Raw genomic sequence first — 15,197 nt, forward strand, 5'->3', positions numbered from 1 at the left:
CAGTCCCCTGGGAAGACAACGTCGATGAAGCCCATGAGCGCAAGTTAACCAAGTATGCAGAATTAAGATCAGAGTGCAGAGACAGAGGGTGGAAGGTCTCATGCTATCCATTCGAGGTAGGCTGCAGTGTGTTTATTGCATTCACTTTCCAGAAGTGGCTGCGTGACCTTGGCTTCACTAGAAGAGAGATCAAGTCAACCAGCAGGGCTGTAGCTGAGGCAGCAGAGAAAGGATCAGCATGGGTGTGGGCCAAGTATGTCCAGAGGGGCAGATAGTCAGACAGTGTATACATCTTTTGCAAACCCTTCAGTAGTTGCATAGACACCTGAAGAGCAGACTATCTGTTGGATGGAAGTGACCAACAACTCTGATAGAGGCAGATGCCAAGTTTTTAAGCTTACCAGTGGGAGGTTCTGCTTTAGCATTGCTAGCCGACCATCTCGAGGGAATATATATGCTATATATATATATATTCATTCGTGTGTGTATATATGTGTTTCTTATTATAATTTATAGTTTTTAAAAATAGTATTATGTATTATTGCCACCAAAGAACAAACTTCACAGCATCTGGAGAAGTCGAAACTCAGAGTTGTATACTGCAAAAATACTTTGATAATAAAATGAATATTTGAGATATTAAACCTGATTCAGATTCACTCTTTGAAACTGACTGTGGCTAGAAGCTCATTAAGAAATTAGTCACTTTATCAGAAATAATCTCAAGGATAAACTGTACTACAAATATTAGTAACCGTGGACTGTATGGCCTTATTTGGGAAGAGAAGCATCCATATTTCTTTTGTTAAAGTGACACTCCAGAATTAGTGTTTGTAGGAAGCCAAACTGTAATTTTTATAAGGTTATCTTGAATAATTAAGATAAAAATGTAGCAGTAAAGTTGGAAATAGATGAAAAACTGATAAAACGATATAAATTCAGTGGTGAGGGTCAGTGTAAATGTCCAGTGTCACTGTTTCAGGGATGCAGTGGATTCTGGTTAATTGGGACACATTGGGACTAGTACATTTTGGCCCAATTAACTGGCTGCCCTAGTTAGGTGAAGTTTCATGGAAATAGTTAAAAGGTATTAAAAAAGCCAAACTCCCATTTAACTGAGTAGCAATTTCTGTATTTAAATGAAATACAGAACAAATTAGAACACTATCAATACATTTACAGTACTATAAAACCATGTTTTGGTTCCTAATAATTACCAACAGTGGAATCTACCTGCTGTGTTCTTTTGATTGATTGTAAATGATCAAAATCTGTGCATGCACTTAGTGCAGATCATGGACTCTCCTGATTCATACAGTGCTTTAAATGATTGCATCCACCAAATCTTCCTTTTCATTAAAACATACGATTGTCGATACCTTGAGGAGAGCGGCCACTGGAACTCAGTCCTTCCATGAAGAGTGGCCACCGCGCCTCTAACCGCCCGTGGCCTCCGTGGAGAGTGACCACTGACCTCCCCATATTTGTGCTGATGCTTCAGTCACCCTGGACGTTTCGAAATGGAGTCATTCATGGCCCCGTGCCCCATCTCTGTTCTTATGCACGAGGCAGTTCATGCTTGTGGCCCTCTCCAGGGACAGCAGAGCACTAGGTCATTCGATCGAACTCCAAACTGCATGTTGCAGGCTCCATCAGTTTCCAAAACACAGTCAAGTTGGTAACACAAGTTGATAATACAAAGACTGTTGAGATATCTTAAATGATAAAGCAACCTTTCTCTGTTCCGCCTTGTGTATTGTTGATCCTGATCGCATCATGTCACATGTTTTCTGATGAGCTGATCTGCAATCTGGGGGATGTTTTGTCCAAAGGAACCCGTTTGTAACCAGCTTCTTTCCAAGGTTTGGATGACCTCTGCCTTTTCAGAGCTTGTCTATTTCTTGTTGGGTCTTTACTGTTTCATCACCTTGATACTCTTTTTCACTTGAAGAGACCATCCCCAAATTCTGAAAGTGAATTTTGAAACGATCAAATATGGTGAAAAAAAAACTGGAAATCTACGATAAGAGAATTAAATTTAACAGAAGCTATGATCAGTCTCTATACCTCACTTGGCAGATTCGACGTTAAGGACTGGTTACCACTGGTAATGATGGAAGATTCTCGTGCTGAATGCAGAATAGCAAAAGTATGGAAGTATGCTGGATGTGGGTGAAAGCTGATCTCAGAGGTCTACAAGCGAGTAAGTGGAATGAAAAACCACTGCATTGAAATCTTCAGAATGGATGGCATAATTGAGGCAAGAATTTACGTTCAAGCTAGTAAAAGGGAACTGTGGAACTTCTCTAAAAGAAGCTGCTCTACACGTAGCAGAGAGTCAACATGGGCTCTGGTGGAAGATTGGAGCTGAGAACCCTGCTGTGTTGTATGAAGCAATTAGGTGTCGATTTGGTAAGGTGGTGTAAAATACAGGTAGTGTGAATAACTATCCTGATCCAGAAGTATATTCTGAATTCTTAAAAGCAATTTTCCACGAGACAAAAAGATTTTGTGACATGGAGGTAACCTGTTAATAGTAGCCTTTTTTAATTACCTCTCAGCTTTTCATTATCCTTTCAATTAGTAAAACTGCAAAATGGCTTGATATGTTAGTTTACATGCACAGCAGCTATCATCATCACCTCTGTGTGCAGAAAGACTTTAATATCTTATATGTATGTTCAACCAATTGCATCAATGTTCAGTGCTGTTTCTGGTGAAAGTACACCTTTCCTTCGTTCCATAAACCAACAATTTCCCTCCACTGCACCTTCCTCTGCCCTGGGTGATGCGTTCTCTGTTTCTAGGAGAATTTTAATCCGTTCAGGCTTCACTTAGTGCTTCTAAATCATGATGTTCTTTCTTTATTTTTTGAATATTGCTTTGATATAGGGTGGCTCAGAAATGTGTTTGTACTTTGAGTATTTATTATTGAATTTTGAATTATATTTCTGCCTATTTTAGAAACAATGTTTGCTGTGGAAAGCGAGGTGTCACAGTGGGCAGTGCTGGTACTGCACAGCTTCGAGTAACCAGTGTTCAATCGTGACATCTGGTGCTGTCACTGCAGAGTTGGCATGTCTGCCTCATGACGATGTGTGTGCTTTGGTTTCCCTCCACCTCCCACAGATGTGCTGGCTGCTCGATTAATTGGTTACCACAAGGTATCCAAGTATGGGTGGATGGAAGGAGAATCAGACTGGAGTTGATTTGCATATGAAAGGGAGGAATGGGATTACTCTGAGAAGCAGCATAACTCTGTGGGCCAAATGGCCTCATCATGTGTCATTAGGCAAAATGTGCTACTCTCACACTCAACCCTCAGTTTTTAAAACTTCCAGCTGATTATACCATGCATCAAGGCAAATTATTGTTTATTTCACATCTTTGGTCAGAGGCTTGTAAATATTGTGTATAATTTATGCTTTAATTGTGAATTCTACGTATATGATACCTGTGATGCTGCTGCAAGTAAGCACCTGTACACACGTGTACTTTGGCATATGACAATAAATTCTCTTTTGACTTGATTCTAGTGACGATGGGCACTGAACAAATCGTGAACAGCTTGTCGGAAAGCTTGTAATGTTCCCAGAGGAAACAAATGCACAGAGTTGGCCCATGAGTCAATGCAGCTCAATAGGGAAGTCTTGGTTGTATTCAGTGTAAATTTAGTACATTTAATTCCTACAATGTACTTCCAGGAAAGCGATTGCTTTCCCTTATGACTCACTGGTTGGTATTTTACAAGAGCTGGTGCCATACTGAAATGGACATTCATCATATCCTGGGCAGAGAATATTGCCAGACTCCTGTAGACCATCGTCACAGTTAAGTTGGCTTCTGTTGTTAACTGGGAACACACATATTTATCATTGTCACAAACTTCTGGACAGCTTTGAGGAGAGTTTTTTTGTCTTATATAGCCCAATGGCTATCACCAGTGACAACAAATCCAAATACCACCAGGAAGTTAAAAAAAAACTGGTGTCCTGGAACAACCACACCAACTTGGAGCTGAGTGCCCTCAAAACTGTGGAGATGCATATTGATTTCAGGAGAAATGTGTCTCCTCTCCACCCACTCACCGTCAACAATTTGACAGTTAGTACAGTTTCAACATTCGGGTTCCTGGGCCTCATTATGGTACAGAACCTCATGTGGGAGAACCATTTCTCATTCATTAACATAAAAGCTTGGCAGGGGATCTACTTGTTGTGGCAGCTGGTAAAGTACACCTTCCCCAGTACGTACTGGTACAATTCTACACTGCCATCACAGAGAGCATCCTCACATAAACCAGCAGTGTCTGGTTTTGGTGCAGCATCCTCTCATAACATATGAAAACTACAGTGAACTGTCAAGTCGCGGAAAAGGTCATTGGCTGCGGTTTACCATCATTGCAGGGATGGTATGTGTCCGGGAGAAAGAAGCCGACAGGAAAAATCATTGCAGACGTTACCCACCTTGCAAACTGCCTTTTCTAAGAGCTCCCTTCTGGAAATTGTTATAAGGCTATTAGAATATAAAGTTCACGCCATCTTAAGAGTTTCTTTCCCCAGGTATTTTATCTGATCAACTATTTCACTTATCCCCCATCACCCCCTTCATCTGTTACCCCCGTCACTGCACTGTAAACACTTTAAACCACATTTTGTAATGCTGTTTACATTGTAATTCCATGCTGGTATTTATGTATTTATGCACATTTTATTCCATATCTGTACTTTAACTTCTAACTTTATTTTTATACACACTGAGCGGCCACCTTAGGTATATCCATACAACCTTGTTAATGCAAAAACCTAATTATCCGATCATGTGGCAGCAACTCAATGGATAAAAGTATGCAGGTATGATGAAGAGGTTTAGTTGTTATTTAGACCAAACATCAGAATGGGGAAGACACATAAAAATTGCTGGTGAACACAGCAGACCAGGCAGCATCTATAGGAAGAGGTACGGTCGAATTTTTATGTGTGTTGCTTGAAATTCCAGCATCTGCAGATTTCCTCGAGAATGGGGAAGATATGTGATCTAAGTGACTTTCACTGTGGAATGTTTGCTGGTGCCAGAAAGGGTGGTTTGAGTATCTCAGAGACTGCTGATCTCCTGGGATTCTCATGCACAATAACCTCTTGGATTTACAGAGAATGGTGCGATAACAAAACTATCCAGTGTGCAGCAATTCTGTGGGCCAAAGCGCCTTGTTAATGAGACAGAGGTCAGAGGGGAACGGCCAGATAAAAAGGCGACAGCAACTCAAATAACCACACATTGCAATAGTGGTGTGAAGAAGAGCATCTCCGAACACACAGCACATTGAACCTTGAAGTGGGTGGGTTACAGTGGCAGAAGACCAGGAGCATACATTCAATAACCACTTTATTAGGTACTGTACCTCCTGTACCTAATAAAGTTGCCACTGAGTGTACAATTCTTTATATTTGTTGAATGTTGTTTTTTTTTGTTGCATGTCACACCCTGACCAACACACCACAACAACTACGGTGAATAAAGTTGATCCTTGGACAACCAATCCTCAATTAGTCGTCCAAACAGTATCAAGTGAAATAAAAAGAATTTGAATTCTGCTATGACAATTTGACAATGTAAATTTAGTTTTAAAGCAAACATATTAAGCATTTAGGAAAGGTATTAACCATATATAGTTAGCATAATATCAAATTGGTACAAAATCCAAACGACCGATAAAAAGCGCTTTTAGAAGGTAATCTATTGCCTACTGTGTATCAACAAATTGGTATGTTTGCTTACAAAATACAAAATCCAGGATATCAACTGAAATTTGCAAAGCTCCTGATGCATCTGCCAGATAAAATGGTGGGATGAGAAAGTGGAAACATTTTTTAAAAATCTGAATAATTAATAGCTATTAATTAGAGTAAGATGAAGGTTATTCTTTCTCATTAGGTTGGGCTGAATAGTAACTGATAGGGAGGAACCAAAAGGGTCATGAAAGAATGTCATTCACAGGGTAGGGGGAGGTGGAAGAGAAATATGTATTTTTTTTCAAGGACTTATTGCCTGCTAATTAAATGCATGGAAGACTGTCAAGACTGCTTAACTTGAGTGTGCATTAACATCTGTGTGCCCATCAACTCGGGGTAAAAAAAAATGATGTATTTCATTTGTCAGAAGCACAAGGGAGTTTTCAGTGGGATATTCTTAATGGAAAAGGAGGTGAAAGAAATGTGTAGAGGCCAGAACTAATCTGCCAGGTCATTGTCATCTTTCCTGGCAGGTGTGGTGAGCTGGATTAAGTGGCAAAGTCTGATCAGAAGCAACATGAGTGAAAAGCCATCAGTTCTGCTGGGGCAGAAAATTTGTTTGAAAACCAATATATTGTGCAAATTTGTTTTGAGTACTGTGTCTGAGAAAAGCTGACATCTTTCCTGTGCTGCACTTATCTATTTGAAAGAAATGTCAACACTCGGTAACCATAGATGTGATGGAAAACATTGGCCAACTAGAAGCAATTAGAACATTTTGAGGTAATTGCTTTCCACAAGGAACAATTACTTACAACTTTCTAAGTTAAGCCCTAATGAGTGGATGCGAGTGTTAACTATTTCTTTGTTCACTTCAACCATGATTTCTGCAGCTCTTGTAATAACTGGGAAAAGGTGAAAAGCAAATAATGAGATGTGGAATGTGTTACAAAGCTGCAACATGACTGAGCAGGGAATGAAACAGCACATGTGATATTCTCTGAATCCACCTGAACCCTGAGATTGTGTTAAAGTCTTAATATATTGAATTTATGTGCTGTTAAGCCACTGCAATAACCTGATATCCTGCAATGTTCCAAGTTGCAAATGATGCAACGTTAAGGCTGTCATTTCTGGATCAATGTCTTTATATATTTTATTAACAGCCTATCTCCATGCAACCTGGTAATAATTGGATAGCGGTCAGCGAACTGCAGGTAATTGGATAACACAGGATTATGCTGGAAATATGGCATGGAAACAGGCTATTTTAGCCCAGCAAATCCATTCTGCCTCTTTTGCTCCACTTGAGCCTCCTATAATCCCTCCTCATCTAAATCAGCCGCTATTCTGTTCTTTCACAGTTCTTTCACTTTCTACACAGTGGTAGCAAGTTCCACGTTCTTGATATTCCTTTGATAAGGAAGTTTCTTCTGAATTCCTGATTGCCTGTGGTTGCTGGTGCCATCGAAATTGACCTTCCTCCTGTTTGCAATCTTAACTAAGAACTGGTCGGGCACTGAGGAGCATGGTAGAACAAAGGGATTTGGGAATACAGGTCCATTGTTCATTGAAGGTGGTGTCACAGATAGATAGGGTCATAAAAGAAAGCTTTCAGCACATTGGCTTTCATAAATGTGAGAGTATGGGAGATGGGATGTTATGTTGAAGTTGTGTTAGACGTTGGTGAGGGCTAATTTGGAATATTGCGTGCAGTTTTGATCACTTACCTACCTACAGGAAAGATGTAAAGAAGGTGGAGAGAGTACAGGGAAAATTTACAAGGATGTTGCAGAATCTGGAAGACCTGAGTTCTAAAGAAAGATTGAATAGGTTAGGACTGTATTCTTTAGAATGTAGAAGTTTGAGAGGAGATCTGATAGAGGTTTACAAAATGATGAGGGGTGTAGATAGGGTAAATGCAAGCAGACTACAGCCAGAAGTTATACATTAAGGGTGAAAGGTGAGAAGTTTAAGGGGAGCATGAGGGGGAACTTCTTCACTCAGAAGGTTGTAAGAGTGTGGAGTGAGCTGCCAACGCAAATGCTGCATGCAAGCTTGATTTAATAGAAGTTGGGATAGGCACATGGATTGTAGGGAAATGGAGGGCTATGGTCCTGATGCAGATCGATGGGAGTAGGCAGTTTTACTGGTTTAATGGTTTTGGAATAGACTAATGAGCCAAAGTACCTGTTTCCCTGCTGTAGTTCTCTATGCATCTATGACCAGTTCTGTCTTTCTCCTTAATTATCTTGAAACCAGTAGAACTGTGATCACAAGATCCGAAGTGATACCCAACACATACTTCTGTCATTAAGGTCCACAACACAGAAAGAGGCCCTTTGGCCCATCTAATTGGGCGGGACTGTTATTCAGCTTAGTCCCATTGTCTTGCAGCTGGACCATAGCCTTCTATACACCTCCCATCCATGTACTTATCCAGACTTGTCTTGAATGTTGCAATTGGACCTGCTTCGACACTTCTGCTGGCAGCTCATTCCACAGTCGCAGCACCTCAAAAGTGATACTTTATAGTTCCACCACCTCAGCGTGTCTGAAGGCAAATCATTTTGCCCAATCTTTCAGGAGTCTGCGCTCAACGTTTCTTTATCAAGTATACTTCCTCCTTTTGTTGTGCCGATGAACTGAGGAGCTCTGTGCATGGATTGTCACTGTGCTCTCAAGGCTCCTTGCTCTTGCTTGCCTCTTGTAGTCTCTGGACCCCAACCCCCAGCCCCACCCCCACCCTTCACTTTGGATGCCTATTTGGCTCTTCTGTGTTGGTGCTTTCGCTCAGCCGTAGACTTCCTCTGTACCCATCACTGCTGGCAGGCAGTTTATTCTGCTCATCACTGTTGCTCAGAGCTGCATGCTCCTGTATCCAGCCTGCCTCTCCTATCATTTCAGCCTTCCCTAGGGTCACAAGGTTCCTAGGCATTTCTGTCACTCCAAGTGAGGCACCTCAGGGAGCTAGTTAAGCCGTAGCTTATGGTGCTGCATAGCCATGCTTCACTGCAGGGCTATTTGGAAGTATGTGTAAACTGAAGCATGTCATTTTTATGTTCACTATGTGGCAGGTGATGCGGGCTGGCCTGAATGATCCCTGGAAACATCACCTCAATGACGGAGGGCTTTTTGCACACAGACTGAAAAAGAGCTACAGCCCCAGCCCCACTTCCCAATTGTTGGTCTTGTGATTGTGATCTTTGAAGTGCTCACCTTAGCAATTTAATTTTAAGGATGTGTTGGCCAGTGAGTGAAAGGCACGTTCAGGAATAGAGGGATATGAAATGAAGGGAAAACATATAAATTGTTCTCTTTCCAAAGGAAGATAGAATTCTCAAGGTCACCTTTAAATAATGAGGTATGTATAATAATGTGACCAGATGGCTAAGACCAGTTTACTGGAAAGCCTATTTGAATAAATTATTATAAAAAATGCATGGGAAGCTCTGTTCTCATTTATTATGATCATTAATTAGAGCAGAGACAAGTGTCAGGTCTTCAGGGTTGACCAGTTGTATTTGCTTGCATTAAGTATGACGTATATAAATATATTGTGTGTGTGTATATATGTGTGTGTATGTATGTGTGTGTATGTATATATATATATATAGTGTGTATGTGTGTGTGTGTGTGTGTGTGTGTGTGTGTGTGTGTATATATATATATATATATATATGTATACACACACACACACACACACAAGACCTAGCTCATTTTCAGCATCAAGCTGTAAAATAAGAGCTAACCTGTTGCTTCAATTAGAACATGACGTTTATACTGGTTCTGTACTGTGCTTGGGTTTCTGCCAGCTTCTGCTCTCTTCTCTTTGCTTTTCATTGGTTATATTCCAACATTTTTTTTCTGTTTCCTTACACCCCAAGCTCTACAAAATAGTCCACACTGCAACGTTTTGGATAAACGTTTGTATGTGCTGCCCACCGTGTTCACTGAGGAGTCCGATCATCTTGATATAAATCTGGGATGCAGCTATAATTGAACATAATTGGGATTGAAAATTTTATTGAAAGGATAGTCAAACATCTCGCAAAGGCACAAAAATGCTTTCTGGGAAACAAGCAACACACACAAAAGGCTGGAGGAACTCAGCAAGTCAGGCAGATCGATGGAAATTAATAAATAGTCTGTGTGTTGGACCGAGAACCTTCAGGACCGGAAAGCCGACAGATTAAAAAGGTGGGGGGACAGGGAGGAGGCTAGCTAAAAGGTAATAGGTAAAGCTAGGTAGGTGGGAAAGATAAAGGGCTGGAGAGGAAGGAATCTGATAAGAGAGGAGAGTAGATCATAAGAGAAAGGGAAGGAGCTGGAGACCCAGGGGAGGTTGGAAGAGGTAAGAGGCTAGAGTGGGGAATACAAAAAGAGTGGAGGGCGAGGGCATTCCTTTTCGCCAGAAGAAGAAATTGATAGTCAAGCGATCAGGTTGGACGCTACCCAAATGGAATATAAAGTGTTGCTTCTCCATCTTGGTCATGCCCTCATCGTGGCACAACAGGAGGCTGTGCACCGAAGTGACAGAATGGGATTCTGGATTAAAATGTTGCACCAGTGGGAAGCTCCCCGTTTTTGGAGCTGCGGTGCTTGACAAAGTGGTCCCCCAAATTACAAGCTTGAGATTGATGTAAATATTTACCCGAATAGGAGGAACTTTACTGTGTACTTGGCTGTTAGAGCTGATTCGGTACTGGCTGATCTGAAGCCAATAAAATCATGCAAACACGAACCATTGTTACTTTGAAGTTTTCTTAACGGCTCCATGATACACTCCCATAAATGTTCTTATGCTGATCATTACATGTAGCATGAAGGAATTTAACAAAATCACACAAAGAAACATTCAGGAGTTGAAAAATGCCAGGTTTTAGTGTGACTAAGCTGAAGGAGTCTGAGATTTCCACTTGCACCAAAAATGATTGTGCATTAGATATATTTCTTCGTAATCTCCCATCATTTGCTGTTTCTAGACTTTTGCTTTTCAGATTGTTAAATATGAAATAATAAAATCTAAATTCTGGCTTTTAATTCTGTAATTCTATGAGAAATATCAGTAACAGATCAAATATTTAAGAGATCGTGGATCAATACCTTAACAAAGACACCAGGTGAAATATTTACCTCTCCAAGGACCTGTCCAAACTTTACAGCCTCCTCTGCACTGCTTAAATCGACTTGCCAAGTAGTGCCCAAATTTTAATTTAAGACCATCAGCCTCCCGTAAGGGAGTAGTAAATGAATAAACTACCTTTTTTAACCAAGTATCAAAGAAGTCAAACTAACACGATAAAGATGTGTGGAATCTTTGATTACTAGCTTGGCCATAGAAAACAGGGTCGTGGTGGAGAGGTGTTATTCTGACTGGAATTTTGTGGCCAGTGGTGTTCAGCAGGAATCGGTGATAGGATCTCTGTGGTTTGTGATTATATATAAATGATTTGGACATAAATGTACATTAGCAGATGATACAAAATTAGTAGATGTGTGGATGGTGAAGAAAGTCATCAAAGGAGACAGGATGAAGATCAGTTTTAGATTTGGGTGAATAAATGGTAGCTGAAGTTTAAACAGAATCAGGTTTATTATCACTGGCATGTGTCATGAAACTTGTGGCAGCAGTACAGTGCAAGACATGAAATTATTATGCCACAAATAAATACGTACGTAAATCGTGCAAACGAGGAATAACAGGGTAGTGTTCATAGACAGTTCAGAAATATGATGGTGGAGCAGAAGAAGCTGTTCCTAAACTATTGATCCTGGACACTGGGGCCTTCATACCAGGTGGTGATGCAACCAGTTAGAATGCTGTCCGCTGTATGCACAGAGGTGCTGAACCTATGGCACGCGTGCCCAAGATGGCACACTCAAAAGTTTTATGGGCATACAGCATAAAATTTAAATAAATTTGTTATAAACCCCACTTGTAATAAAAGATACTTTATGATTATCCTTAAAGCAAAATGAAGCAGCAAATAATTCTTGTTTTACAACCTGCATTCAGTGAGATGTTTTCACAGGAAATGTCTTGTGCTGGCTCAGCGCCAGCAGTGAGAACTTGTGACATTGGATGATACGCTTGAAATCCTCGCAGACCTGGTCTACGCATCAGTATTTGGATAGTAAACTGATTGGGCCAGTTGGTATTGGCTTCAGTTTGTTTATATTTTTTCTTCTGACGTTTGTGAATGAACAGAAAATATCCAGTAATAATAATTAGATTAGATTATGAGGACACGCAGTCCTTTTTTATTGTCATTTAGTAATGCATGCATTAAGAAATGATACAATTTGTTCCTCCAGAATGATATCACAGAAACACAAGACAAACCAAGACTAAAAAAAACTGACAAAAACCACATAATTATAACATATGGTTACAACAGTGCAAAGCAATACCATAATTTGATTGAAGAACAGACCATGGGCATGGTGAAAAGTCTCAAAGTCTCTCGAAAGTCCCATCATCTCACGCAGACGGTTGAAGGGAGAAACTCTCCCTGCCATGAGCTTCTAGCACCGCAAACTTGCCAATGCAGCATCCTGGAACCACCTGACCACAGTTCGACTCCAAGTCCGTCCGAAAACTTCGAGCCTCCGACACCGAGCACCATCTCTGCCGAACGCTTCGACCCTAGCCCCGGCAACAAGCAGTAGGCAAAGCCGAGGATTTGGGACCTTCCCCTCCGGAGATTCTCGATCGCACAGTAGCAGCGGCAGCGAAGCAGGCATTTCAGAAGTTTCTCCAGATGTTCCTCCGTGCTTCTCACGGCTGTCTCCATCAAATCAGGATTGTTCACGGCATCCTAGTTCACAAAAACGATATCATTCGGAGCAGCCATGCGCGCTGTGTCGCGCCGCCATCTTCTCCTCTTCCTTACAAATGGTAAATATTGTATGTAGTTTTACACTCCATGATACTTTATTTTAAATGAACATATTTATAGTAGTAAAACTCTATTTAAGTTTATCATTTGCACCTATATTAATATTAAACAATGAATACATGTAAATAAGCAACAGGACTCAATCCTTTTTCATTTAAAAAAATCCATAATGATTGTTACTAATTTGTTAATCAATGGTAATCTCTGCTGAATATTACTGTGGCATGTGAGAGAATTTTTAGAAGATTATTGCCAATTTGGACATGCACTCACACAAAGGTCCACCCATCACCCTTGTACTAGAGCTTTTGACCTGAACATACAAAATCTCCTCAAACTCCAAGTGAAGTAGAGCCACTGGTGTGTCTTTGTCATGATTGAATGTGTTGGGTCTAGGATGATCCTTTGAGATGTTGTGGCCCAGGAAAGTGAAGTTGCTCACCCTTTCCATTGCTGATCTATCAGTGACGACTGGTGTGTGGTCCACCGACTTCCCATTCCTGTAGTTCACAGTCAGTTCCTTGGTCTTGCTGGTGTTGAGTGCAAGGTTGTTGTAGCAACACCGCGCAATCACCCAGTCTGGGCAATTGATAGCTGTTGCACCTTTGGAGGTCAAATATCAGGAGAAAGTATACAGTAAATGGTAGTACCCATACTAGCAATGACATACAGAGAGATCTTTGGGTACAAGTCCCTAGTTCCCTGAAAGTGGCAATACAGGGTGGTAAAGAAGGTTATGGCATGCCTGTCCTCATTGGTCTGGGCATTGAGTTATAAGAGGCAGGAAGTCATATTGCAGTTGTATAAAGCTTTGGTCAGGCCGCATTTGGTATATTGCATACAGTTCTGGTCACCACATTACAGAAAGGATGTTGAGGCTTGAAGGGAGTGTAGAAGAGGTTCACCAAGATGCTGCCTGGATTTAGAGAGTATTAGCAATTAGGAAAGTATAAGAAAACTTGGACTGTTTTCTTTGGAATGTTGGAGGCTAAAGGAGACCTGACAGAAGCTTATAGAATTATGACAGGAATAGTCATTTTCCCAGGGTAGAAATGTTAAATTTTAAGAAACAAATAGATACCAGAAATGTTAGAGGCTTACCAGCATGCTACCTGAATTAGAGAATTTTAGAAGGAGAGGTTGTACAGGCTTGGGTTGTTCTCCCTAGTATGTTGGAGGCTGAGGGAAAACCTGATGGAGGTCTTTAAGATTATGAGAGGCATAGATAGGGTAGATGCTCAGAATTTTTTACCCAGGGTAGATATGTCAACACAACACAAAGAAGGCATTCCAACTGGTGAAAGATCTTACCAAAGAAAAATGAGCCAAAGTGAACACCATCCAAGACAAAAATGGCAAAAGTCTCACAGAAGAAAAGGAAATAATGGAAAGGTGGACAGAGTACTGTTCAGAACTGTACAACTACCAGAGCAAAGGGGATCCAGACGTGCTGAACGTGCGGGAATCTTCCAGTGAGGAAGACTATCCAATCATGCGTGAAGAAGTTGAAGCTGCAATACGATCACTGAAGTGCGGGAAGTCAGCAGGAGTTGACAACATCCCTGCTGAACTGCTGAAGCATGGAGGAGAGGCCACGATAGACATGCTTACCACCATCTGCAATAAGATCTGGCAGACAGGTGAATGGCTGACACCTTGGGCTCAGTTGCTGATCATTGTGCTTTCCAAGAAAGGCAATTGCCAACTTTGCCAGAATTACCGTACCATCAGTCTGATCAGCCATGTATGTAAGGTAATGCTCAGAATCATCTTGAACAGACTGAGACCTCAGGCAGAAGACATCATTGCCGAGGAACAAGCAGGCTTCCGTAAGGGCAGAAGCACCACTGAGCAGACTTTCAACCTCTGCACCCTTTGTGAGAAACACCTTCAGCACCAGAGAGAGTTCTACCACGTCTGCATAGACTTCAAGAAGGCATTTGACAGAGTCTGGCATGATGTCTTATGGACCACCATGAAGAAATTCAACATGGGGCAGAAGCTGATTCGTACAATCCATCAACTTTACGCCAAGGCAACCAGTGCAGTACTCGCTCAGGGCTCCATCGGGGAGTGGTTCCATACCTCTGTAGGAGTCCGTCAGGGCTGCCTCCTCTCCCCCACTCTCTCCAACGTCTTCCTGGAACGAATCATGAGTTTTTCCCTTGAAGATCATGTGGGCACTGTCAGCATCGGAGGGAGAAACATTACAAACCTAAGATTTGCTGATGACATTGATGGACTTGCAGGAAAAGAGGACGAACTGGCCAACCTTGTCAGCCATCTTTACAGAGCCTCCACAAAGTTTGGAATGGAAGTAAGTGCCCAGAAAACCAAGCTCATGGCTAATGCCAATGGTGCCATCACAACAGGCATCTCAGTCCATGGTCAGAAACTTAAGATAGTGCAGCAGTTCAAATACCTAGGGGCAATCATCAGTGATGAAGGATCAAGACCAGAAGTCCTGGCAAGGACCACACAGACAATGACTGCACTTTTCAAACTCAAGACAATATGGAGGGACAGCAACATCACCATGAAGTACAAGATCAGACTCCTGCGT

At 41.4% G+C, this 15,197-nt stretch overlaps 1 protein-coding gene across 1 annotated transcript in view; it reads left to right on the plus strand.

Moving 5' to 3' along the window:
- The first annotated feature begins 12,583 nt into the window (after nucleotides 1–12,583).
- Nucleotides 12,584–15,197, plus strand: part of nexmifb (neurite extension and migration factor b) — a 159,195-nt gene continuing 156,581 nt past the window's right edge. Inside the window, exon 1 of the mRNA XM_072270915.1 lies at nucleotides 12,584–12,633. The gene's annotated coding sequence lies outside the window, so the exon portion shown is untranslated. The remainder of the gene's footprint in view (nucleotides 12,634–15,197) is intronic.

This window comes from Mobula birostris, chromosome 10 (genome assembly GCF_030028105.1).
Source record: "Mobula birostris isolate sMobBir1 chromosome 10, sMobBir1.hap1, whole genome shotgun sequence".
Classification (NCBI taxonomy): Eukaryota; Metazoa; Chordata; class Chondrichthyes; order Myliobatiformes; family Myliobatidae; genus Mobula; species Mobula birostris.